This window comes from Chiloscyllium punctatum, chromosome 49 (genome assembly GCF_047496795.1).
Source record: "Chiloscyllium punctatum isolate Juve2018m chromosome 49, sChiPun1.3, whole genome shotgun sequence".
In the NCBI taxonomy this organism is placed as follows: domain Eukaryota; kingdom Metazoa; phylum Chordata; class Chondrichthyes; order Orectolobiformes; family Hemiscylliidae; genus Chiloscyllium; species Chiloscyllium punctatum.
The window spans coordinates 61,503,515-61,530,458 of record NC_092787.1 but is presented as its reverse complement, the minus strand read 5'-3'; the positions used below and the strand labels follow the sequence as shown (position 1 = coordinate 61,530,458).

At 40.0% G+C, this 26,944-nt stretch overlaps 1 long non-coding RNA gene across 2 annotated transcripts; it reads left to right on the top strand.

Moving 5' to 3' along the window:
* Positions 1 to 8: 8 nt before the first annotated feature.
* Positions 9 to 18,772, top strand: LOC140469278 (uncharacterized). Of its 2 annotated transcripts, none has more exons than XR_011956048.1 (3): positions 9 to 183; positions 15,152 to 15,294; positions 17,455 to 18,772. It is a non-coding gene; the product is annotated as an uncharacterized lncRNA (long non-coding RNA). The 2 variants fall into 2 exon arrangements; XR_011956047.1 differs by having other exon boundaries at positions 17,438 to 18,772.
* Positions 18,773 to 26,944: the final 8,172 nt, after the last annotated feature.

Here is a 26,944-nt window from a genome sequence, read left to right as displayed (position 1 = left end):
GGCCGCCACAACCGCCCGCCGCCGGCTATGAACGTCACGCACGGATCTGACCAATCCGCGGGCAGTACCACGTGATGCCGCGAACCGGCCGGCGGGTATTAGGGGAGCTCGCGCTGTGCGGTCTTGGAATTCAGTCCCACTAACGGTTTTTTAGTCCTCATGTTCTTTGTCCCGTTCTTAATGGTAAATGTTAGCTTAAGGTTTTTCTCTCATTTACGTGGTGATTGAAATTAACTTACCTTCACCCGCTCCGCAAAAGTAACCAAAATTATAGGTTTCGTATAATGCGAAGGGGAAGCGCGAGGTCCCCCCCCGACTCCACATTGGTATTTATTTTCTCTTGGTCACCATCGCGTTGTACAACAAGGGCATAGGAGTTGGGCAAATCTGAAACAAAACTACTGGAAGCAGTTAGTGTATTGGCTTCGTTAGGGCGAATTCATTTTATTCCATTGAAGGGTTTGTTGGGGGTGGGGAAGGAGGAGAAATTGAGGATAGGATAACTTCAGGTAGGAATTATCAGTCATTTGTTCCAACAGCTGGGTACGTTTGACGGCGGTTGTCTTCCTGGTGCACAGAACAAAAAGAAAAATATTTGTGTGTATCCCCTGTAAAGCACCTGTCATTCAGTAGTTGAACAGACCCCAATATAGATCATATTTGTAGAATTTAACGCAGCAAATTCGGCCCATCTGTCCAACAGGGCAGTGCTAATCATCTCTAGCACCTACCAACATAATTCTTCGATTTCTCATTCAAAAACAACGTATTTCAGATATTGGAAATCTGAAATAGAAACAAAAAATGCTGAAATATGAAGTATCTCTGCAAAAGGAATTGAGCTCATTCATGCAGAAGTTAGAGTTAACAATTTGTAAGCAAATGCAGAAAATAGGGAAAGAAGGGGGTTTTTGAAAAGGAATGATGACGCAAAAGAAAATGAAAAATAGCACAGCAAATAAGGATTTTTTTTTAAAAAAAGCTTACCAATATCTTTTTGAAAAAATACATAACTTGAATGCAAGTATTATTTTGCTGAGCCAATACATGTAAACTTGATCTGAAACGTATGATTCTGGCACAACTCCAAAGTTTGTGTTGCTGTTCCTTAATTAGCAGCAGGAGCTGTGGGAAAGAAGTGAGGTCACACAAAACAACAGAACCAAAATAGCTGCAGAAAATCTGTGAAGAATTCTTGTCAGTGTGAGAGCTAGCTGAAATAAGTGGTGCACATCAAAAGCAGTATAATGACTAAATAATGCAAACAGTCCAAACAAATCCAGGTTGTAATTTGTCAGTACAGGGAGCCACTCATTATAGGAGTTAGTGAGGACGACAGATGCTGGAGAAGTCAGAGTTGATAAAATGTGGTGCTGGAAAAAGCGCAGCAGGTCAGGCAGCATCCGAGGAGGATGAGAGTCGATCTTTTGGGCTTAACCCTTTATCAGAACTCAAAGCTAGATACGTCGACTATCTTGCTTCTTAGATGTGACCTGACCTGCTGTGCTTTTTCCAGCGCCACACTTTATCAACAGCCATTCATTATAGAAATACATCTGGACAAAGTTTCCTAGCCTTCCAAAGTTTATGTCACATAGAGTCATAGGGATGTACAGCATGGAAACAGACCCTTCGGTCCAACCTGTCCACGCCGTTCAGATATCCCAACCCAACCTAATCCCACCTGCCAGCACATGGCCCATATCCCTCCAAACCCTTCCTATTCATATACCCATCTAAATGCCTCTTAAATGTTGCAATGGTACCAGCCTCCACCTCATCCCCTGGTTCCTCATTCCATACACCTACCACCCTCTGCCTGCAAAGGTTGCCCCTTAGGTCTCTTTTATATCTTTTCCCCTCTCACCCTAAACCTATGCCCTCCAGTTCTGGACTCCCCGAACCCAGGGAAGAGACTTTGCCTATTTATCCTATCCATGCCCCTCAATTTTGGAAACCTCTATAAGGTCACCCCTCACCCTCCGAAGCTCCAGGGAAAACAGTCCCAACCTGTTCAGCCTCTCCTTAAAGCTCAAATCCTCCAACCCTGCCAAGATCCTTGTAAATCTTTTCTGAACCCTTTCAAGTTTCACAACATGTTTCTGATAGGAAGGAGACCAGAGATGCACACAATATTCCAACAGTGGCCTAACCAATGTTTTGTACAGCCGCAACATGACCTCCCAACTCCTGTACTCAATACTGTGACCAATAAAGGAAGGCATACCAAACACCTTCTTCACTATCCTATCTACCTGCGACTCAACTTTCAAGGAGCTATGAACCTGCACTCCAAGGTCTCTTTGTTCAGCAACACTCCCTAGGACCTTACCATTAAGTATATAAGTCCTGCTAAGATTTGCTTTCCCAAAATGCAGCAGCTTGTATTTATCTGAATTAAACTCCATCTGCCACTTCTCAGCCCATTGGCCCATCTCGTCCAGATCCTGTTGTAATCTGAGGTAACCCTCTTCGCTGTCCACTTCACCTCCAATTTTGGTGTCATCTGCAAACTTATTAACCATACCTCTTATGCTTGCATCCAAATCATTTGTATAAATGACAAAAAGTAGAGGACCCAGCACCGATCCTTGTGGCACACCACTGGTCACAGGCCTCCAGTCTGAAAAACAACCGTCCACCACCACATATGTTTGGATTTAAGGACTGTCTGTTCTCTCAACTGAAATAGTCACAATCTCACCTGATTCAGAAAATTATAGGTTCAAATCATACACTAGCAATTGAAACTTAAAAATCTAGGCTGGCACTCCAGTATGTTTGGAGGAAGTTTTGCATTGTTGTGGGTGCCATCTTTTGAATGAACCATTAGACAAATGCCCCATCTTCCTTCTGTTTGATATAAAAGTATCAGTGACATTATTTCAAAGAGTAAGGTAGTTTCCCCAATGTTCGAACAAACACTAATTTCCCAATAAATATCTCAAAAAAAACATGCAGCTGTTACTACATTGTCCTCTGTGGGAATTTGCTGTGTGCAAATCTTTTCCAACATTATAACAATAACTGCACATTACCCTTACAAGAGATGTCTAACGTAATGAAATTTGCTGTATACATCTTCAACTAGTACCATTCATCTGAAGACAATAGAATGTAATTTGACGTTTTGTATAAACGATGAGTACAAGCTAGATCATGTGCTCAAGTTACTGGACCTTCAACCAGAATGTTCTGACACCAAGAAAAGTGGTTCAACAGAACCACAACTGACACCTCCTTATCTCAGAGCTGCTGATGGATACTTGTGCATAGAATTTGCCAGCATAACAACTATCAATTCACGTTTATGTTTTTTAATTAGTTAAGGTAGAGTGTCTTTGGACATGAAAAGTACTACATAAGTAAAGCGTTTAGATGGTGAACCTCACCATTTAGGAAGAAATTAAGAGAAGTGCAGGTGGATTAGTTAAATATGGCATTTTTGTGATGTTTATGTTTCTTTTAAGGCTGGAATGTCCAAGTGTTGCAAACTAAGGTTACGGAGATTAGGGTCAAGTCAGTCATAGATGTCAAATGAAGGATGAACAATGTATGAGAGGCTAGATTTGATTAAAACGTAAAAAGAATATAATGCTAGAGGAGCTTACAGAAATTGTGTAAAGCTGTGGATTTGTCAAAAGTATTTAAAATTTAATATTTTGAAGAATAATCGTATAGTTTGATATTTAATATCTCAAGACATGTGGGACATGATACAATTGTTGACTTTTGAAATTTATAGTAGTGAGTGGGTGCTTTCCAAGAACAGTTTCATTACAATTATATCTGGAATGATAAAAGCAAAAGTTTTGTTTTTGGGAGTGTGGTGGGATTTGGGAGGTGGAAATAAGTAATCATCCTAATGGATAACTGAAAACACATCTCTGGAACCAGCACAGTTCCGAGGATGAGTTTAATGGTGCAAAATTATCCTTCACCCTGAAGCTTCATTTTACTAATGGTGTATGTTTTGACTACCTTTTGATAATTTTAATTGTAAACTGTATGATTGATTTTCTTTCCAAAAATCTTGTTTATTCTTGCAAATATGCAAAGTAGAGCCATGTTATGTATTGAAGGAGAAATCTTGCACATGAATTGTATAGTTTGCATATAATTCACTGAGGAACGGAAGGTGATGAATGCTGAGATTAGAGATAGAAGTTTGTTTACTCTGAGTCACATTGACATAAGGAGGGAAGATGTGTTGGGTAGGCTAAAGGATATTAAGGTGGACAAATCCCCAGCACCAGATGGGACCTATCCAGGTTGCTGAGGGAGGTGAGAAAGGAAATAGCTAGGGCCCTGACAGATACCTTTGTGGCATCCTTAAACAAAGGTGAGTTGCCGGAGGAATGGAGGGTTGCTCATGTTGTCCCCCTGTACAAGAAGGGTAGTAGGGATATTCCAGGGTATTCCTGGTGAAGGACTTTTGCCCAAAATGTCGATTTTCCTGCTCCTTGGATGGGAACTGCTGTGCTTTTTCAGCACCACTCTATTCCAGAATCTGGTTTCCAGCATCTGCAGTCATTGTTTTTATCTCGTAGGGATATTCCAGATAACCACAGACCAGTGAACCTGACGTCAGTGGTGGGAAAGATGCTGGAGAGGGTACTGAGGGATAAAATCTATTTATATTTAGAAAAGATTGGGCTTATCAGTGATAGGAAACATGGTTTTGTGCAGGGGAGATCGTGCCTTGCCAACTTAATAGAGTTCTTTGAGGAAGTGACCAAGTTGATAGATGAAGGAAGGGCTGTAGATATCATATACATGGATTTTAGTAAGGCATTTGATAAGGTTCCCCATGGTAAACTAATGGAGAAAGTGAAGTCACATGGTGTGCAGGGTGTTCTCGCTGGGTGGATAAAGAACTGGTTGAACAACAGGAGACAGAGATTAGTAATTGAAGGGAGTTTCTTGAAATGGAGAAAGGTGACCAGTGGTGTTCCACAGGAATCTGTGCTGACTGATCTGCTGTGCTTTTCCAGCACCACTGTAATCTAAACTCAGTAAGTTTGCAGATGACACGAAGATTGGTGGAGTAGCAGAAAGTATAGGGGACTGTCAAAGAATACAGGAGAACATAGATAGATTGGAGAGTTGGGCAGAGAAGTGACAGGTGGAGTTCAATCCAGGCACATATGAGATGATGCATTTTGGAAAGTCTAATTCTAGAGTGAACTAAACTGTAAATGGAAGAGCCTTGGGACAAGTTTATAAGCAGAGAGATCTGGGTGTCCTGAAGGTGGCTGCACAGGTGGATAGAGAAGGCATATAGTATGCTTGCCTTCATCAGACGGGGTATGGAGTATAAGAGCTGGCATGTCATGCTAAAATTGTACAAGACTTTGGTGCAGCCGCATTTAGAATACTGAGTACAGTTCTGGTTGCCACATTACCAAAAGGATGTGGACGCTTTGAGACGGTGCAGAGAAGGTTTACAAGGATGTTGCCTGGTATGGAAGGTACTAACTATGAAGAAAGGTTAAGTACGTTAGGATTGTTTTTATTAGAAAAAAGGAGATTGAGTGGGGACCTGATGGAGGTCTACAAAATCATGAAGGGTATAGACAGGGTAAATAGAGATAAGCTTTTTCCCAGGGTGAGGGATTTAATAATGGGAGGTCATGCGTTCAAGGTGAGGCGGGGGGACATGCCTGGTAGGTGGTAGGTGCCTGAAAGGCGTTGCTAGTAGAGGTAGTAGAGGCAAGCACGATAGATTCATTTAAGGTGCGTCTGGACAGATGAATGAGTAAGGTGGGGAGGAGAGGGATACAGATGTTTAGGAATTGGGCAATAGGTTTAGACAGTGGATTGGATCGGCTCAGGCTTGGAGGGCCGAAGGCCCTGTTCCTAAGCTGTAAATTTTTTTTGTTCTTTGTTCTTAATTCATTGGTGTTGCCAAGCACTTTAATTCATCACACGGTAAAATTAATGACCACATTTGATTAAATATTTTTTCATTCAAACAAGTTCATTTTATCTGCTATCTCAAATAGAATACAATTTGTTGACAGTCACTTGATTTCAAGTATAATTTCTTGGCATGTATCCATGTTATCCTGAGTGATTATTTTGCCTTTCATCTTCGTGTTTACAGGAAAGTAGAGCAAATTTAACAGAAAGAAATAGCAGTGACTAGCAGAATGAGTAGGACATTGCAAATGATAAGTTGGATAATTTGGGCTCATACACCTGTCTTTGCTTTCTACATGTTGCTCTTTTCTCTTTTTTTTCAATTAAATGTTTCTTTGCCCTCTTGGCTGATGGTGGATGGCATAATTTGGCAAGAGAAAAAGATAAAGCAGCTGAAGGCATCATTTGAGTTGATTGTTACCTGCACCCACCCCTTCCTACTGCTCTCACATTAACTATACTTCTTTGAACTATACAACTGTATCTTTCAATTCTGTGTTTCAATCCCAATAGTCTGCCTAGTGGCAGATAAGAGCATGGTGCTCTTATCATGCTCAATCTCATTCCTTCTACTATTGTCTTCTTAATCTTTTCCTGAAAAATTCTACATAATAGAACATTCAACTTTAAGAAAAATCTGTTCCATGTGAGAAGAATGTTTTTGCTTTTTTCCCCACGTTAGCAATTAATTTGAGTTTTCTAACTCATTATGATATGAGAATTATATGTAATATTCTGCTTTAAAACATTAAAAATATTAAGTGTGAAGATAACCTTTCTCCCTCATCTCTCAAGATCTGTCTCAGCTTAATATCCTTTATGAAAGCTATATAACTTCAAGAGCTGTAGAATCATTGCTTCAACTTTTTTTTCTTTCCATATGCACACGAAAAAGTTAGCTGTTTCTAACTCTATATAGATATGATACCTGAGTAAAGCTTTTCAAATGAACATTGTAAATAGTTTTGAAAACTGAACAAAAATCACTAGAACCTAAAGAAAAATAGTAGAGTTGACTAAATAATATTGACGTACCTTAGGAAATGAGGTTAAATATACCCATCAAATTTGAATGCAGAAACGCCTTCAAGAAGAAACTGCTGGACAAGACTGCCACTATTTTGGCGTTGAGTTCTGCTGCAAAACCTAGTTTCTCTTATATTGAAGCATTATACTGAGACTATTTACCAGTATGGCTCTCTATGGTTAATATGTGGATTGCATTTTCCACACTACATTTAGGTGCAGTACTTTTCACTTAATATAGCAGAAATGGAGACTTGGTACTATGTAATTTCCAATTTTACTGTCAAATATAAAATCTTTGAGTTTATGAAGTATAAATGACTTTAAGTGTGTGAACATCTATTCTTAAGAATGAACAGAAGTTATTTTAAAATGTCTTTACCTGTAATAATTGTAGCAGATGTTTTGAAATTTCTAATTAAGAATTTAAGGGTTAGTTTAGGAATAAAAGTGCAACTTTTGTTGAATTTTCTTTCTGAAGAATGGATCTCATTCATCTTTTAAATTATTAGTTATTTGAAGGAAAACCAAACTTAATGATCTTGTTGTTTACACAATATTCTTGCTCACTGTATTCTTGCTCCTTTGACTTGGAAGTGGGAGAACATTACAGTCCTGATCCAAATGGAATCAAACCAGTTATGCAACCTATACTAATCTGGTTAATCCAATGAATTTATAGATGTTTGGGCATGTGACATTTGACCTAGACATGTGAATTGTGCAACACAGCCAGACTCTGTGTGATCGATATATTATTACACATTAGCAAACCGAGCATCTAGTTTTAATTCAGCCACTATCTTGGTTTTCCTTTTTTTAATTCTTTTATGGAATATGGACTTTGGCAAGACCAACATTTGTTACGCATCTCAAATTGCCCATTTCTAAAAGTATGTTTAAAATACCGTCAAAACTAAAACTCATTGTTATTGCAAGCAAATCAATCTAAGGCTGCTTCCTCTTATACTAATTTTTCACTTCTTATCAATTTTTTAGTGTTTATTTGCTTTGAAAGCTTGCTGGAAATATTAAACAGACAGGAAGAGTTTCTATAGCTATGTACAAAGAAAGATACTGGTGACTGAGTGGTTAGTACTGCTGTCTCACAGCACCACGGACACAGGTTCAGTTTCAGCCCTGGGCAACTGTCTGTGTGGAGTTTGCACATTTTCCCTGTGACTGTTTGGTTTCCTCCAGGTGTTCCAGTTTCAAAGATGTGCAGGTTAAGTGAATTGGCTGTGATAAATTGCTCATAGTGTTCAGGGATGTGTAAATGTACATGTAGGGGTAAATGTAGGGAAGGGGGAATGGGTCTGGGTGGTTTCTGTTCAGTGGGTCGGTGTGGACTGGTTGAGCTGAAGGGCCTGTTTCCACACTGTAGGGATTCTATGATGCTGTAGGGTTTCTAAGATAAAAGTGAGTTTTGGTCCTTTCAGAAATGAGTCTGAGGAATTAATAATGAAAGATAAGAAGATGGCACATGAATTGAAAAGGTAGTTTCTATTGGTCTTCATGATAGAGATTGTATGTAACTTTCCAGACATATATTTAAGTCAGAATGAAAGACAGGGAGAACCTAGAGAACATTGCAATCCCCAGGGAAATAGTAAAGAAGAACTGTTGGGATGTGGCTGACAAGTTCCAGGTCCTGATGAACCTCAGTCTATCATCTTAAAACAAGTGATTAGTGAGATACAAAAACAGAAGTTGCTGGAAAAGCTCAGCAGGTCCAACAGCACCTGTGAAGAGAAATCAGAGTTAATGTTTTGCTACTGTTACTTTCTCGGAACTGATGGGAGCAAGGAAAATGTTGGTTTATATGGAGAAGATAGGGTAGGGAGTAAGGAGTAAAAGATTGGTGGAGATAGAGCCCAAAGAGCGAGAAGAACAGTAGGATAAACAAATGGTTGGATAACTATCTGGCCAGGAGAGGGAATAGCTGTTCATGGAGACTTTAGTGGCTAACGACAGGTAGTTCTGAACTGCTGTGCTCTTCCAGCACCACTAATCCAGTATATAATGGCAGACTTTCTGATAACAAGGTCTGGTGTGTGGGATTGGGGGCTAGGGCATGAGAGAGCTCAGGCCCTAAAATTATTGAATTTGATATTGAGTCTGGAGGGTCCCCAAGCAGAAAATGAGATGTTGTTCTTCCAGCCTACACTGAGTGTCACTGGAACACTGCAGCAAGCCTGAGACAGATGTTGGCCAGGGAACAGGGTGGTGTGTTAAAGTGGTAATTGGAAGCTTGGGGTCTTTTTCTGCATGCAGAATGTAGGTATTCTGTGAAGTGGTCACCCAGTCTACGTTTTGTTGCACCAGAGTAGTGGAGGCCACATTGTGAGCAGCGAATGCAATAGACTAGATTGTGCGAATTGCAGGTAAGGTGCTGCTTCAAGTACAAGGTATGTGTGGGCCCTTGGATACTGAGGGAGGGAGGAGGTAAATGGACAGGTGTTACACATTGAGTTGCAGGGGAAGGTGCTGGGTCGTGGGTGGAGGGGGTTTGTTAGAGGAGTGGACCAAGGTGTCCCGGAGGAAACAGAGTCTGCAGAAGGTGGACAAGAGAGCGGAGGGGAATGCATATCTGATGGTGGCATCTCGCTGGAGGTGGTGGAAATGGCAGCTGATGATCTCCTGGATGTGGATCTGGTGGGATGGTAGGTAAAGACAAGGGGAGCCCTATCACTTTGGGGGTAGGAAGAGAGGAGGTGAGGGCAGAAGTGTGGGAGATGTTGACAGGGCTCTCAAGCAGGTGCGACCCATCTGCAATAGGTTTCCCTTGTCCTCACCAACTATCCCACCAGCATCCACATCAAGAACATCATCAGCCGTTTTCTCTAGTCAGATGCCACCACCAGACACATATTCCCCTCCCCTCCCTTGTCCACCTTCTATAGGGACCATTTCCTGCAGGACACCTTGGTCCACTCTTCCTTCACTCCCATACCCCCTCCATAGCCCCACGGCACCTTTCCCTGCAACCCCCAAAGATGTAACACCTTCCCATTTAGCTCCACCCTCCTAAGAATAGAAGGGTCCAAACATACCTTCCATGTGAAGCAGCACTTTATCTGCACTTCACACAATCTAGTGTACTGTATTAACTATTCACAATGTGGTGTCCTCTACACTGAGGCTATGAAGTATAGACTGGGTGACCGCTTCGCAGAACATATACATTTTGTCTACAAAACGACCCTGAGCTTGCCTGCTACTTTAACACACCATCCTGTTCCCAAGCCAACATCTTGGGTTAGGTTTACTGCAGGGTTCCTGCAACACTCAGCGCAGGCTGGAAGAACACACCCCATTTTCCGCATGGGGACTCTGCAGCCCTCTGGACTCAATATTAAGTTCAATAATTTTAGGACCTGAACTTTCCCATGTCTTAGCCCCTAGTCCCATATACGAGGCTTGTTATCATATAGTCTGTCATTAGCTACTAACGGTTTCCATTAACAGTTGTCCACTCTCCTAGCCATTAGTTAGACACTCCTTTGTCGAACTGTTCTTTTCTCTCTATGGGCTCTATTCCCACCTGTCATTTATTCCTTACCCACACTCCCATCCAATCTCCTGCATATAAACCAACATTTTCCCAGCTACCATCAGTTCTGAGGAAGAGTCACAGGACCCAAAATGTTAACTCTGATTTCTCTTCACAGATGCTGCCAGACCTGCTGAGCTTTTCCAGCAACTTCTGTTTTTGTTTCTGATTTACAGCATCCACAGTTTTTTTCAGGTTTGTTTTGGTTGGTGAGATAGTTGAGGAATTGCTTTTAATTTTACAGAACTCCCTATATTTGGGGAATGTTATATTGATTGGAAGTTAGTGAATATAACTTACTTATTCAGAAAGGAAGGGTGACAGAGCAGGAAGCTGGACCCCAGTTAGCTTATCAATCATTGAGAAGATATTAAATGCAATTTTTCAAGAAGTTCTGGCAGGGCACTTAGAAAAGTTCCAAGTTAACCGAGCAGAGTCAATATGCTTTTATGAAAATGAAATCATGTTTAATAAACATAATGGAAGAAATTTTCTGCAGATAAAGTGGAACTGGTGAATGTGCTGTACTTGAAGTCCAGTAACACATTTGAAAAGGTGCCCCATTAAAATAACAACTTGTGGTTCAACAATGTAACATTAGCTTAGATAGAATGTTGGCACCTAACAGCAAACAATAGGCATAAATGTGTCATTTTGGTTGGTAAGATATAATAAGTCATGTGCCACAGAGCTCAGTAGTGGGGCTTCAATATCTTGACAATTTATATAACTGATTTGGATAATGGGACAACACATCTTTGCTAAATTCACTGACAAAGAGGAAGTGAGGCTTCTATACAAGGGCATAAACAGGGGAACCTCGATTATCCGAACGAGATGGGCAGGCACTATTTCGTTCGAATAATCAATTATTCGGTTAATCGATTAAATGCCTTTCCTGTAGGGCTCAGAGTTTTAAAAGTCTGCTCCTCGTTCAGGAGGCTGCAGCAGCACACAGTGCGCAAGACCCCGTTCCCAACCCCGCCCCCCCCGGCAAATACCGCTCCCCCAACCCCGTCCAACACCGACCCCACCCCCAACCCCGTCCGACTCTGCCCCTGCTCCCAACCCCATCTGACACTGCCCCCTGGCCCCAACCCTGTCTGACAACGCCCCCCCCCAACACCCCCCCCCCCCCCCCACACAATCCGACACCACCTGCCTCTCAAGCCCATACACACCCGCCCTCTCTCCGGGGCAGCTGGACTGGACACCAACAAGACTGCTGCTGCAGTTGCCTTTGTGGGATAAGTCTCCAAATAGCGTGCACACACACACAGCTACAGACACAACTTTTTACTGCAACTTTTTGACAGGTTCCATGTTTGCCCTGTACAGGACAATATTGGAGAGATTATTTGGGGAAGAGGGGTTTAGGGTACACCCCTCTGTGGAACTCCAGGGAAAGTGTGGGGGGAGAGAGAGAGGGTGGGCAGTCAGTCATTTGGAGACGGTGCCTGTTTAATCACGGTAAACAACAGACGCGATGATTGTTGGAAACATATCTTTGTTGTAATGTTTCCATCGGGACCTCGCGATCTCCTTCGGATAATTCGATTTTCAAATAATTGGTATTTGGATAATCGAGGTTCCTCTGTACCATAGTTTGGTTGAGTGAGTGAATAATAATCTGACAAATGCGGATTAATGTGGGAGAATGTGAAATTACCCATTTTAATAGACAAATAACAAAAACCATCTAAATGGTCAGGATTGCAGAATTTGGAATACAGAGGAATCTTGGTGTAATAGAGCATGAGACAATACAGCAAGTAATTAAATATATTACAATGTTATTTATTGTAAGATGAATACAGAAGTAGGAAGGTTATGCTTTAGTTATACAGATTATTGGTAAAACTATATTTGTGGTATTGGTCTTAATTAAGGAAGGATGTGGATGTATTGGAAGCAGTTCAGAGGAGGTCTAGTAAACTATTACCTCGATTAGGCACGTTGTCTAATGAAGAAAGGCTAGGCTTGTATATGCTGGAGTTTAGGAGAATAAGAGATGACCGTTAAAGCATAAGATTTGGAGTTATTTTGACAGGGTAGGTGGTGGACAGGATGTTTCCATTTGTGGGAGAATCTGGAACTTAGAAGTGACTTTAAAAAATAGGCAGTCGCCCATTTCAGATAGATGAGGAAAATCTTTTTCTCAGATTATCATATGTCTTCGAAACTCTTTTTCTCAAAAGGCAGTGAAAGCAGTCTTTGAATATGTTTAAGGGATAGGAAGGTTGATTCTTAAGTGGGTGAAAGATAAACGGGAGGATCATGGATTATTCAAATTAGACAAGATCTGATAAAATGGCAGTGCTGGCTAGAGGGGTCACTCCTGATTTGTGTGTTCCTAGTGTTCAATATAGGAAAGGTAGCACTTATTTTGTGCACAATAATATATGTGCATTCATGCTTTTAAATTCTTTCAGGGGAGCCAAGTTCCAATTGAATGTTGGATTTAGAATCTAACAGTAAATTTAGGCGTAACTGAGTTGAACCTAGTTGACTGTACAAGGTTAGGAAATTCAAAAAGGATTCTACTAGAGGATGACTGAACCATCTTGGGAACATGTTGCTTGGTATCCTAGATACAATTCTGAGTACACTTTGTCAAAATCCATATCCTTTCCATTTAACCACAAGAAGTCTCCTGCCTCTCATGTTAATTAGGAAGAAATAGGAAAAATGCAGCCTTTAAAATGAGATTCCAGTATTGCTTAACACTGCAAAATATTATTGAAAATAAATATTAGTCTTTGCAAATTCATCAATGTTGTTACAAGGTTACTTGGTGTCCAGATTTAAAAAGCTGTGCAAATTTTATTTCTGCTTTTATTGCATGATTGGGTCAGACAGTTAAATGCTGCCCTGTTAATTATAGTATGCTGATTTGCCTTTCTTAATTTTTTAAATAAAAATGTACATTGTAACAATTTCCTACTTTTTATAAATTGTTAATTGTCATGTTTCTCATTCCTACTATAATAATTTCAATTAGTTAAAAGTAATGTAGGCACTGTAACCTGCCTATTTTAAATCTAATCATGAATTAAAATCTTAGAACAAATATTTAATTCTTTACAATAATACCTAAATCTGTCAGTCTTTTGGCAATGCTAAATAGTTTGAAAATCCATTATCCACTAACAGTTAATAACAAATCAAATTTATTTTGAATATATCTTTATTCGATATTACAGTTCTATTATCAGCACATTGCTCATTGGTGGTGAGGGGCACCTAGTGGGAAGGGAGCAAATTTGGAAATGGAGCAGAAAATATAACACGGCACTAGTGAGTGAAGCAATTGAGCAATAAGGAGTCTTAGGAAACAGAATTGAATCGAGATTCTGGACTCAATATATTTTTAAGCCTTAAAATCATTAAGTTATCTTAATACCTATATGTTTGTTCAAACACTTCTTCTCTCCATCTTTGATGCACTTGTCCACAGCAAATTCTTTACTGTCTCCCATCTTGTTTTTTTTTTACTTTGTTTGATTCCTATTTTTATTCTCTCATGACCATGAGATACAAACTTACAATTGGTTTAACTATCCATTATCTTCACCATAGATAGCTCTCTAACTCAGGAAACATTCTCTGATTTGGTTTCAGTTTTATCCATTCAACTGTAGCCATAGCATCTCCAACAATTATTTATCTCTCTATTTTCCATTAAATCTTCAGCCCATATTTTTCTTTTAAATACTGAAGCATCTGCAAATATGGCTTGATTTTCAGTCATCTGTATGGGGTGAAATTGGTGCAGGTATACTTGAAGTATTGTGTTACTGGATGGCATGTAACTGGATTGGGAGAAGTGTTAAACAAGTCAGCATTGTTGTGAAATTTACTGAGCAAGATAGAGTTGGTTCTGAAACAGCACAAGAGAAAGTGGAGTCAGCAACTTCATAAAGAGTAAAAGAACAGAGTCAGCAGCTTCTGAAACAATGTGAGTGTACGGGTCAGAAGCTTCATAAAAATGAGAAGTTCTACGAGAAAGAAGATGAAAACTGGTGGCAGAGAACCCCTTCAACTTGATCATTCTGTAAGACCCAAAGTGTGTCATCAGAGGAAAACAGCTGAAATGTTAAAAAATTAAATGGAAATATCTCTCTGGACATTAATGTAATATTAAAGGATTAAACTGTACTGAGTAAACATTCTGGAAGTGGGTGGATGACTCCCACTCCAATTAGACAATCATTTGTTACTACTCCCCCTACTATGATCAAATTAAACTATCATTCAGTCTCTTCCATTCCAAACTGCTTTCTAGCCATCCCCTGAAGCTAGGTATGTCACACTTGCATTGTCTGGGGAAATCACTGAGTCAGGAAATCGTTCGCATAACAATTCCCCAGTTTAGGGCATTTGCATTTACATTATCTCTGACGATGATCTCATCCTACCATTGTACCTAGGGTAACACGTGACTGTGAGGAAGTGACTGGGGGTTGTCTTGAGTGGCATGTGACAGTGGGGGAGTGGCCAGAGTATCTGAGCAAGACCAACTGACATGTATAAAGGGGATGTGTTTTCTTTGTCTAGGGCCTCAGTTTGACTTGACTTTGCACGCCTGCAAAGAGGGTAAAAGGGGTCACCTAGCTTGTACAGGCTTTAATAAACTTTAACTGTTTGCAGAAGTTGGTGTGTGTGAAATCTCAGGGAGAAAAAAACCGAACATATGGTAGCAGTGGTGGGATTCCAACATACACGGAGCTTCCAGGTGGACTGAGTAAACAATTGTCTGAATGTTGGTTGCATGAGATGGATGAGCCCACAAGGTAAGCTTCACCTTGATCTCTCTCTCTCTCTCTCTCTCTCTCTCTCTCTCTCTAAGCTTAACACTCAGTTGACCCCTCGTCTCCTGGGACTCAGTGCTGACGGAATCTTTGAAGTAACTCTCACACTTGCACGCCAACAAGTCGCTTTGCACAAAGAGGGTTAAATCGGGGTTAGACTCCCCAGGATTAAGTTGGTGTTAGAGTCCCCAGAGTCAAGTCGGGGTTCGAGTCCCCAGGGTCACGTAAGGGAGAGAGTCCCCAGGGTTAGAAAGGGGTTAATGTCCTCTGGGGTAAAGGGAGTTTAAAGTCCTCTACAGACACGAGATTTGAGGCTCCAGAGCATTAAAAAAGGTCAGAATTTGGCACTTCTTAAAATTGTTGCCTTTGTTCCCCACTTCTCCCCTTAGAAATACTTTTAGGATAGCATGGCGTCACTGGGAGAAGAGGGTGAAAGTGGAGCTAGTCTGCTCAGGTCCTGACAGTAAGGGGCATTGACTGCCAGGGAAGCTTTGTCCGGGTTTTTCCACTGTGGACTCGACTCTATGAGTCTTTCTTTTGGGGGAGGAGAGTGGCTTGGTCTTCACCATGTGGTCTGCTGCGAGGCTTTTCTCTTTGTGAGTGTGATTTCATCAGGAGGATATGGTTGGTCTTTCTTTCCTTCGAGGCCTCATCCAGTAGTGGAGTGGCATTCCTCTGTCCAGTTTCCACCAAAGTGAGGATGTTTTGGTGATCTTCTTGTGTGTGTGCGCCAGGTGCTGTGGAGATCGCAGAGCTTTGGGAACTTTGGGCCAGTGCTTGTGGGTTTTGTTTCTGTGGCAATGTGGTTGATTCGGAGTCTGTGGACATGATTTAATTTTGTCCAGCTATGGTGTGGATCTTTTGGGGCCACCTCCTCTATCTGTTTGATTTCTCATTTTCTATTTCATGGATCATCACCGGATGAACTGAGTGGGGGGGGGGGGGGGGTGGTCCTCAAATGTGTGCATTTTTCCCCTGTATTAAAATGAGAAGAATTATGACCAGAGGCTCTTCAAAAAAGAAGAGAAATTCTGAAATTAAGGTTGTACTAATACTTGAGTTAAGGGGGAATGTTTCAATGTAAATTGTGCCATGCTGAGAGTGTTTAATATTTAAATATTATGTTTTATTAAAATACTGGTTCAGAAAATCCTTTTAAGTAACTGTTTTGCCTTATTTGAATTAAGGTCTCAATTCAACATGTTTTGTGGACTGTGTAGTAAGGCAGTTTTTGTTTTTACATTGAAATTGTTCAGCATTATGTCCTTTTAAAATTATCAAACATGTTATTCTTAAAACAAATTGATTGAGTACCTTGAGCCCCTGATTTGTTTCAAATTCTACAATGTCTGTTTCAAAAAAACAATTGTGTCAGTGGTCATGCTTTAGCCAGATGAGGGTATTGTATTAAAATGTCTTTGCTTTTTTTTTAATGCAGAGTGTTCACAGAAAGAAGAGTGCATATTAATTTTGATGTTTTATTAAGATTTTAGAGAATATTAGAACTTGATGCTGAGCTGTTTCAGTTCTGTCAATTATAGTTAAGACTTCATTGGCCCCCTTCATATTGCAAATTCAAAGAATGCTGATCTCTACCAAAGTTGCCACTGCAATTCTGACTGTTTTATGTGGGAAGTTTCATTTGGAGAGCATATTTGAATATGTTCTGCATTTGTTTCCAATAAATATTTGAAATTTAAATCTGAATTGAAACTGCCTCTTAACTGGCTAGAGCACAGGAAACATTTTGTTGTTTTCTTGTTGTTCTAAATTTTGAAAATACTTTTCCTGACAGCTTTCACATTAGCCAAGTCTCAATTTGTTAAAGGAAAATAATTTTTGAATAACCTGAATGGGGTCCCCTAAGGGTTTGATTTTAGGACCATTGATTGTTATTTATAATTGACTGAATTGTTTAGGCAGTACAATTTAGAAGTTTATAGATTGTATAAAACTTGTTAATGTCATAAATAGTGAACAGAGTAACAGACTTCAAGACGACTGAGAATGTTGATATAGGCAGTCACACAAATGTGTGACTGTCTTCATATTGATAACCACTTTGGCAAGGAGGGAATGAGAGAGGAATTGCAAAGATATTTTCAGCAGCTAACATCATCTCTAGACTTTCTCCATTCACAGATAAAGCATGCCTTCGGACCACTGCCTACCCCACCACAACCTGATCCAAAGGATTCAATCAGCTCCTCAGTCATGAGCATGAAACTAACAACAGTGAAGAGGAGGTCGGTAGCTTTTTGTCAGTGGCCTTCCTATGGATATTAACCACATGAGCTTTACCTTCTCTCTTGATCATTTAAGGGATATGAAGGTTCACTGATCAAGCTAACATCACAACAGCTAGTTGGCTATGTTACATTTAACAGCAGAGCGGGAGCAGAAGCAGCAAAGAATGCTGTGTTCACCTACACTGCTGCCTGCTGCAGCAGAGGTACTGCATCGTCAGATGCGCAGGTATTCTCCATCCGGAAGGATGAAAGTTGTGTCAGCTTTGTTAAGTATTTAACTGCCCTTATCCAAGAATTCAGATTTCTCCTTGTGTGGTGTGCAAGCACAGACTAAATTTTGTTTTCAGGTTGGACTTTACTGAAGGAGATTTTGGATAACTGATTATTTTGCACTTGACTTGGAGGGGATGGAGTGGTCACTAAGGACTGTGGATTTAAGAACTTTACTGCTGAACTTTTTTTCCACGTGGGAGGATCTTAGAAATTCTATTTACTGCGTGGACTAGTAATTTTTGTTAATTTAGTCATTGCATATTGTGTCTTAATAACTTGCTTAAATACTGGCTGTCAGAGTCTTATGAAAGCTGGTAGTGTCATCTACATGGTTATCATTGAATGATAAAAGGAGGGATGTCATGTTAAAAGATTAAATGGGAATATCTCTGGACATTAATGTAATATTAAAGGGTTAACCTGCACTGAGTAGATGTTCTGAAAGTAGGTGGGGATGACAGTCGTGTAGGAATGCGAATTACCCCCACTCCAATTAAACAGCCATTTGCTACTGCTCCCCCTATTATTATCAAATTCAACTATCATTCAATCTCTTCCATTCAGAAATGCTTTCTAGCCATTTTCTGAAGCTAGGTATGTCACACCTGCATTATCTTGGGGAAAGACTTAGTCAGGAAATCATTTGCTTAACAATTCTCCAGGTTTAGGGCATTTGCATTTACATTACCTTTGAGGATGATCTCATCCTGCCATTGTACCTGGGGTAATGTGACTGTGAAGGAGTGCGTGGGCGTTGTCTTGAGTGGCATGTGACAGTGGGGGAGTGGCCAGAGTATCTGTAAGCAATGCCAACTGACCTGTATAAAGGGGATGTGTTTTTTTTGTTCAGGACCTCACTTTGACTCAACTTTGCACGCCTGCAAAGAGGCTTAAAGGGGTCATCCAGCTTGTACAGGCTTCAATAAACTTTTAACTGTTTGCAGACGTTGGTGTGTGTGAATTGCATTTCCTGTGTGAAACCTCGGGAAAAAGAACCTAACATAGCTAGGTGATTGATGAGTATTAAATGACTTTCAATTAATTTAAAACAGGCAATGTTATTACAGATGGAGAATACAGTTAAGAAATTCATCTCTAAAATATTTAACATCCAAGATAATTAATTGAATAGAATAGAGATGACTGAGCCAGCATTGTGTTGCAGTTGTGGCATATGGAAGCTGATAGACACCAGCGCAATCCATGTCTGCAACAAGTTGGCTGTTTGAGGAACTTAGACTCCAGCTCATCAATGCTGCGCAAGAGCCACAAATACTGTGATATATCAGGGAGGGGAGAGGCACCTGAACACTTCTAGGCAGCAGCCACCCTTTAGATTAATTACATCAAATTCGGTCTTTGAGTAAGGCAGGTATGAGGATGCAGAGTGTAGCTTTGGAGAAGCCTGAATCAGTACCCCTACCAATACTTATGAAATTTTTGAACCTGAAGTGAATGAAGGCACAGCCTGCAAGGAAGCTCAGAGAAATTGAAATTGTATATGGTCCCGAGTATCATTCAAGTGTGGAGAGAAAAGAGAAATGTAGTACTATAGTAGTAGGAGATTAGATAATGTTGCCTGCAATAAAGACAAAGTCCCGAAGACTGTGTTGCCTACCTAGTGCCAAAGCTCAGCACGTTTCTTCTGGACTGGACAGTAACTTGGGGTGGAAAGGGAAGAATCGAGTTTTGTGGCCCACATAGTTACCAATGACATGGATAAAAATTAGGAAACATATTCTATTGAGGAAATACAATCAGTTTTCAGTTCTTGTCAAGTTATTACCTCAAATTCATTGGCTTTAGTTTTGCTCACAAGGCTGTTATGTGGAACCTTATCAAAAGCCTTCTTGAAATCCAAATACACTAAATCCACTTGTTCTTCCTTAAATATGCAACTTGTTACATCATCAAATCACTTCAGTAGATAAGCATGATTTTTACTTCATATCCTTTTACTTGAACCCATATTAACTTTGTCTAATCTTATTGAAATAAAAAAAAAGAATTTACAGATGGATATTGATACTTCAGGTTAATGGGCCAAATTCGGCAGATGGAGGTTTAACATGGATAGGTGTAAGGTTATCTGTTTTGGTCAGAAGAATAGAAAGATAGATTATTTTCTAATTATCTCCTAATGGGGAGAAACTTCAGACTGCTTTGATGCAGAGGGATCTTGGTGTCCTTGTGCATGATTCTCAAAAAACTAGTATGCAGATACAATAGAAAATAAGGCAAATGGAATTTTGGCATTTATTGCTAAAGGAACATATTACTGCAATTCTGTAAGGCATTAGTGAGACAGCACCCGGAGTATTGCTTACAGGTTTGGTCCCCTTCCTTGAGGAGGGATGGAGTTGCATTGGAAGGCGTTCAGAGGTGATTCATTTGTATTGATTAGAGGTAAGGGTTTGTCTTATGAAGAGAGATTGAGATTTTAGGTCTATATTCTCTCAAGTTGAAAAGAACGAGAGGAGATCTAATTGAAGTATATAAGAAGATAAAGGGATTTGATCAGAAACATAGAGAGGATGCTTCCCCTTGTGGGATATAGTTTTGGGATGAGAGGGAGCAGATTTAAACAAATGAAGAGAAATTAGTTCCCTCAAAGAGTTGTGAATCTGAAAATCACTAGCCACAAATGTGGTGGGTGCTGGGACTTTGAATTTAATGAGGAGATAAAATTTTAATTAATGATCAGTTGAAGGGTTATGGGAAGCAGGCAGGAAAGTTGAGGCCAAGATCAGACAAGCCATAATCATATTGAATGGCGGAGGAGGCTCGAGGGATTGAATTGTCTACTCCTAATTCTTACATACTTATGTTGGCTGACAGCAGAAAACAGGAGTAAATGCGTCCTTATGCAGGTGGTAGGCGATACCTAGTGGTGTCATGCAGTGATCAGATTTAGGCTGCAGATATTTATGATATATAAGAAGGAATTGGATGAAGGAACCAAACTTGGTTGGATTGAGAGTTGTGAGAGGATGCAAGAAGGCTTCAGTGCAATTTTGAATGTGTGGGTCAATATTTGGAAGGTGCAGTATAATGGAGATAAATGCAAAATTATACACTTTGGTGTGAAGAACAGAAAGGTAGAGTATTATTTAAATTGAGATACATTGGGAAATGTGAATGTACAAAGGTAGAATTAATAAGAAACCTAGTTAAGGATCCACCAAGGGATTCATGATTATAACATAATAGAAATAGTGGGGTTTCAAATTAAGTTTTAGAGGCTTGAGAGACATCAACTTGAGCCTCAAATCACCTTAAATAAGAACTGTTATAGAGTTATGAAGAAAGTGTTGTCTAAGGTGGGTTGGGGAGATAGATTAACTGAAAAGTCAGTGAATAAGCAGTGGTAGATTTCAAGCAGATAGTTGATAATGTCCAGCAAAAATGTATACTTGTCAAAAATAAGAACTTAATGAGAAGAATAAACTATCCATGGCTAATAAAGGTGGTCCAAAAAGATAGCCGATCAAAAACGAATGGTGGACCAGAGGACTGAGAATTTGTTTTAGGAACCAGCAGAGCTAATAAAGAGGAAGAAAATTTATTATGGAAGTAAATTAGCAAGAAATGTATTAGTATGGGTAGACGATTAATTAAACCACTTAAGACAGAGCCAGGATTAATTGCACTTTTTCATGTTGGAAAGAAATAACTAGTGGAGTGCCACATGTATTAGTCCTAGGGTCTTAATTATTTACTATCTACATGAGTGATTTGGAGGAGCAGACAGATGCATCCAGATTTGCCGAATGGCAGGTAAATAATAAAATCTAGGTAAAAGTCAGATAAAAAGGTAGAATGCAAATTCAGCAAGTAATTAAGAAAGCAAATGGAATTTTTGACTGTTTTATTGCTCGGCAGTTGGAGTTTAAAACATGGGAATCTTGTTACAAATGTACGAATGTTGTGCTGGAAAAGCATAGCAGGTCAGGCAGCATCCGTGGAGCAGGAGAATCGACGTTATGGGTATGGGTTTTTGTCCAAAAAGTCGATTCTCCTGCTCCTCGGATGCTGCCCGACCTCCTGTGTTTTTCCAGCACCATGCCCTCGACTCTGATCACAAGCAGCTGCAGTCCTCACTTTCTCAGAGTTAAGTTAGACTGCACCAAGAGTATTAGGTGAAAGTGAAGACTGCAGATGCTGGAAAAGCACAGCAGGTCAGGCAGCATCGAGCAGCAGGAAAATCAACGTTTTGGGCAAAAGCCCTTCATCATCCATAGATGCTGCCAGACCTGCTGAGATTCTCCAGAAAAATGTTTTTGTTTCAAATTTCCAGCATCTACGGATTTTTTTTAATATAATGTTTGTTGGGGGGGGGGAGGTAGATGACAGGGTAGATGCTGTGAAACTGTTTGCACTAATTGTGAACTCTAAAACTAAGGAATATAGTTACAGAATAAGGGAGCACTCATTTAAAACTGAGATGCAAAGGATATTTCTTCCAGGGTATGAACGCCTGAAATTGTCTACACCAAATACTTATGGAGGTTAGATCACTGGAAGCATTTAAAGAGGAGGTAGGTAGATTTTTGAAATCTCAAGGAGTTGGCAGCTATGTTAAGCTGCCACAAAAAAAGATGAGCCTTAGCAGATCTGCCATAATTTTGTTCAATGATGGGCCAGGCATGAAGAACCTAATGGCCTATTTCTGCTTCTATTTTTGAGATTCTGTGTACATTCTGTAATGCATGTTTCTTTGATGTGAATTGGCTTTAACAAGATTGAAGACTTTAGACCACAATTTGTAGAATGTGAACTTTCCTTACCTGTATTGGCCATAACGCGATTCCTGCCCCATTAGTTTAAATGGTGTGGTTGTTGTTAGATTTTCTTATAACGCGAGATTCCAAGAGAATGCAAGTATCTCGTTATATCAGAACCATCTGTACTTATTTCATTGTTGCAATGCCCCTAAGATGTCCTGCTTTATGTCAAAGGTGGAAGAGTAAGGACTAGGGACCTACTCACCTCAGGTGTCCATTAAAGTCTTTGAGAAGCTTGTAGAAGGGCCAGAAGGCAAATCCAAATAGCTTGTAGCTGTCAGATCCAAATGCAGGGACCTTAAAATCATGTTATAAAAAGTTTAGGGCAAAAAGAGCAAATAAATTACTTTTTGTATTGACATGTTAGCCACTTTTTTTGGCTACGAGTCTGTTGGCCTTTTGATGTCTTACCTCTTGTATTTTGCAAAGCAGCAGCAAATCGCTAATGGGAGCCATCTTCTCTTCAGGATTCTACTCAGGAGTCAGCTCTCAAACCTTGGCAATGCTCAGCACCACTAATTGAATGCCATGCTTTCTTCACCCCAATTAGTTTGTCAGCATTTGAAGAAATTGAGACATCTGTGACAAATGGGCTGTTACAAACTGATTATTTTGAATGTCCTGTTCTCCCTCATTGTTCTGCTAATTTTAATCTGTTGTTAGCTAAGTGTAGCTGTGGCTTAGCTTGTAGAACATTTCTATATGAATCTTCATGTTCAAGCCCTATGCCTTGGACATGAAAACCAAGATGGATACTCCAGTACATTACCAAGGGAAAGCTGTCCTTTGGGAATGCTGACTTTCAAATGAGGCATTAAGACCCCCAGCATTGTCCATCTGCCAGGTCAAGTGGATGTAAAATATCCTGTGGTACCTTTTTGAAGAGTAGGAAAGTTATCCGTGGTGCCCTGACCAACATTTATTCCTTAATCAGCATCTTGAGAAAAAACAGATTATCTGGTCATTATTATATTGCTGTTTGAGGGAGTTTGCTGAGTGCAAATTGACTGCCATATTTCCTACATTACAACAGAGATTAATCCTGGAGGGTTGGCAGCATCAGCATCGGTTCCTTCCCAGAATATCAGTAGTGGCCATGAGCAGTTCCTTCCTGGCATGTCAGCAATGGCCAAAGATGTTCCTTCCCAGTTTGTTGGCAGCGGCAGGTTCCTCTGCTGAAAGTTTGGTCTCAGGAAGTGGCAGCAACATAAGCAGGAAAGGCACTGGTTGCTTCGGTGTGGTGGGCCCAGTTTCCAGTTTAGGACCTGACTGCTTCATCAGCAACTGCATTGCCAAGATTGGCCAGCATGGTCTGATGGCAGCAACAGTATTGGTGGAGGCAAGATCGCATTGAAGAATAGCAACACTGCTCCAGGATATAGCTGAGCCTGGGCACTTCATGACAGAGGTGGTGGCATTCCAGGTGCAGGGTCCAGGGGCTCCTGAGTGTTTGCAAACTGAGGAATAGCTTTGTTTTCCTGGCAGCGAGGACTCACAGCAGACCCAGCCAATAATCAAGATGTTTCCTTTTCTTTTGGGTGTTTCTTTTATTTTAGATTCTGTTTTTAATCCTGTCTTTTATATACCAAGGTGGTGACTTTGTACACTTTTCACTGCACTCCTGTATTCCTGTATTCGAGTTCACATGACAATAAAATCTAAATCTATTTCTGCTTCAAATGCACTTCACTGGCTCCAGAGTGCATTGAGATTTCCCATGAATGTGAAAAGTGGTGTATAAATGCAAGATTCAGAATAATATTTTGTTTATGTAGATCAAATAAAGATGATTATTGAACTAGAAGGCACTCAGATAGACTACTCCATATTTGAGTATAAGTGATGTCAATTTTAAACCATACAGGACATGACTTTGTATTCTTAATGCCAAAGAACAAAATTGCAAATTGAAACATCTGGTTATACAGGTATTGTAAATATTTGATTAAATAATTAATAAAAACTAATTATGTTTAAGTTTGTCTGTCGGCTAAAGAGCACTGAACAGTTCAGAATTGTATTCCTTGGTCACTATTTCCCAGAAGCTAAAATGTGGGTCTGAGCCCATTGAATACTTAATACCATTGTTTGAATTTGTTTTAAACTTGTTCATTTACTACATTGTGTAATTTGCTGCAATGAGTACGATATATAATCGAAGCTGTTTAATTAATTAATTCTTAATTTCTTCAAGATTTGTGGAGATTTTTTGCTTTTTCCTGCAATGTGCTGTTTTGAAGGATTTATAAAAATATTTCACAGTTTTGTGCTGTTAAAGGTATGGAAATATTTATACAAAAGAATTAAGTTACTGTTTTTATTCAACTGACAAGACCCTTATGCCTTCTCAATATTAAAAATGTGCATTGAGTATTTTTAAATTGTGGCAAACTTAATAAAACGAACCAAATTACCAATAAACGTAGCAGAGAATCAGATATCACAAGCAACGACCAGGGGTACGCTGTCTATCTCTCAACCAAGTACAGATTCTAAGAATCTTTGCATAACCGAACAGAGTTACAACCTTTTGGAGAAAAATGAGGAGACAACTCTTATTGAGGCACTGACCACCTCACCCATCCAATTCATATTGTGAATCTGGAAGTTTTGAAGATCATATTGTGTTTTTGCTACATAGAGATTAGATATGTCAGGGCAGCAGATATATGGGAACACTACCACCTTCAAGAGCCTCTCCAAGCCATTTACCATCCTGACTTAGAAATATATCACCATTCCTCCACTGGTACTGGGTCAAAATTCTGGCATTCTATCCCTAATGGCATCGTGGATCAACCCACAGCAGGTGGGCTGCAACGATTCAGGAAGGCAGCTCACCACCATCTTCTCAAGGGCAACTCAGATGGGCAATAAATACTGGTCCAGGCAGTGTCATTCACATCCCACAAAATGAATAAATTAATGAAGTAGAACAAAGAAGATATGGGACGAAGTTCAGGTTGTGCCAGGCACAGACTTGCTGCATCCAGCATTATGGTAAAAACAATTGACCAGATTTTCAGCCACTGATGGAGGCAGGTAGGCAGACATGGAAATTTGCTAGCCAGCTTGCAAGTTTACCTAATTTATCTGACTTGGGAAAACTCAATATCCGCTTACTGTTTTTCATAAGTGTAGGATTGTGAGTCCAGTTTGGCTTTGATATGTGGTTCTCAATCCAAAGTACACAATTCTGTCTGATATCTACTGGTTCTGGTTCTCTGGCAATTATGGTGAAGAAATGTTTCTCTAAGCTCATTCAGCAGCAAAATATTATGAAGCTTTGGACTTGGTTTTAAGGATACTCAAAGCAAAACTGCATCATGCAGAAAATAATGCAGTCTCAGTCAAAGTCGGCTTAACTCTTACAGTTCATGCCTCCATCTTATTCCAAGCTACATCAGAAATATCTGCAGAATTGGTCAATTTGCTACTCAAGGATGTATGAAATAGGATATTTTCCAAGGGAAGTGTAAGAAGATCACAGGTGTTCTAGAAATAGGGCAACAGCAGAAGAACAATTAAGATTGCAAGAACTTAAAAATATAATTTTACTACTTTTTTAGCTTCTGGCCAGGTGAAGGGGATGAGTGACTCCCCCCTTTAATTGTCCCATTGGCCGCAGTGAAGATTTAATTTCAGTGCATAGCTGAACCTTCCCTTAATTAAAATGCAGTTAACCTGACTTCACCAGAAACAGTAAGCAGCCAATTACAAGTCGTCTTAATTAAAAAAATATTGAGCAAGTTTATTAACTGCTACCCCTGAGAAATATTATAAAAATGTGAGGTCAAGCATATAACCTTAGACAATCTCTCTCATACAGGTTGAGAAGGAGAGTCCTTCATGGTAACCTCAGCTGGTTCTGGAATTGAACTCTCATTTGTCATCATTGCATTGCAAGCCAGTGAACTGAGCTAACAGTCCCCTTTACTGTTATGAGGAATCTTGTATGACTATGTGATGCTGAAGTCTTGATTGAGTATGTTGTGAAGATCCAATGAATCCATATTAGAATAGATTAGGCTTCCTGCTGTGAAACTGCTTTTCCTCAGTTCCACCTCTCAATACAACTGAGGGCCCTTTGGAAATCTGTCAATCCAATTATACAATGTAAGATAATTGCCTGATTAGGTACCGTAATTGGCTATCTGACATCAGTGCTGGAATCCTACATCCAAGAAAAGCACAGGAGGGCAATCACATTTTCCACAAGCCCAGTATTCCCTCTCCTGTACCTCCCATTAATCTCTCTTTGGGCCTCAAAGAGATCAGTACACATCCTATGCCAGGAAAACAGAACACTGAGAGAATTTTTGCATT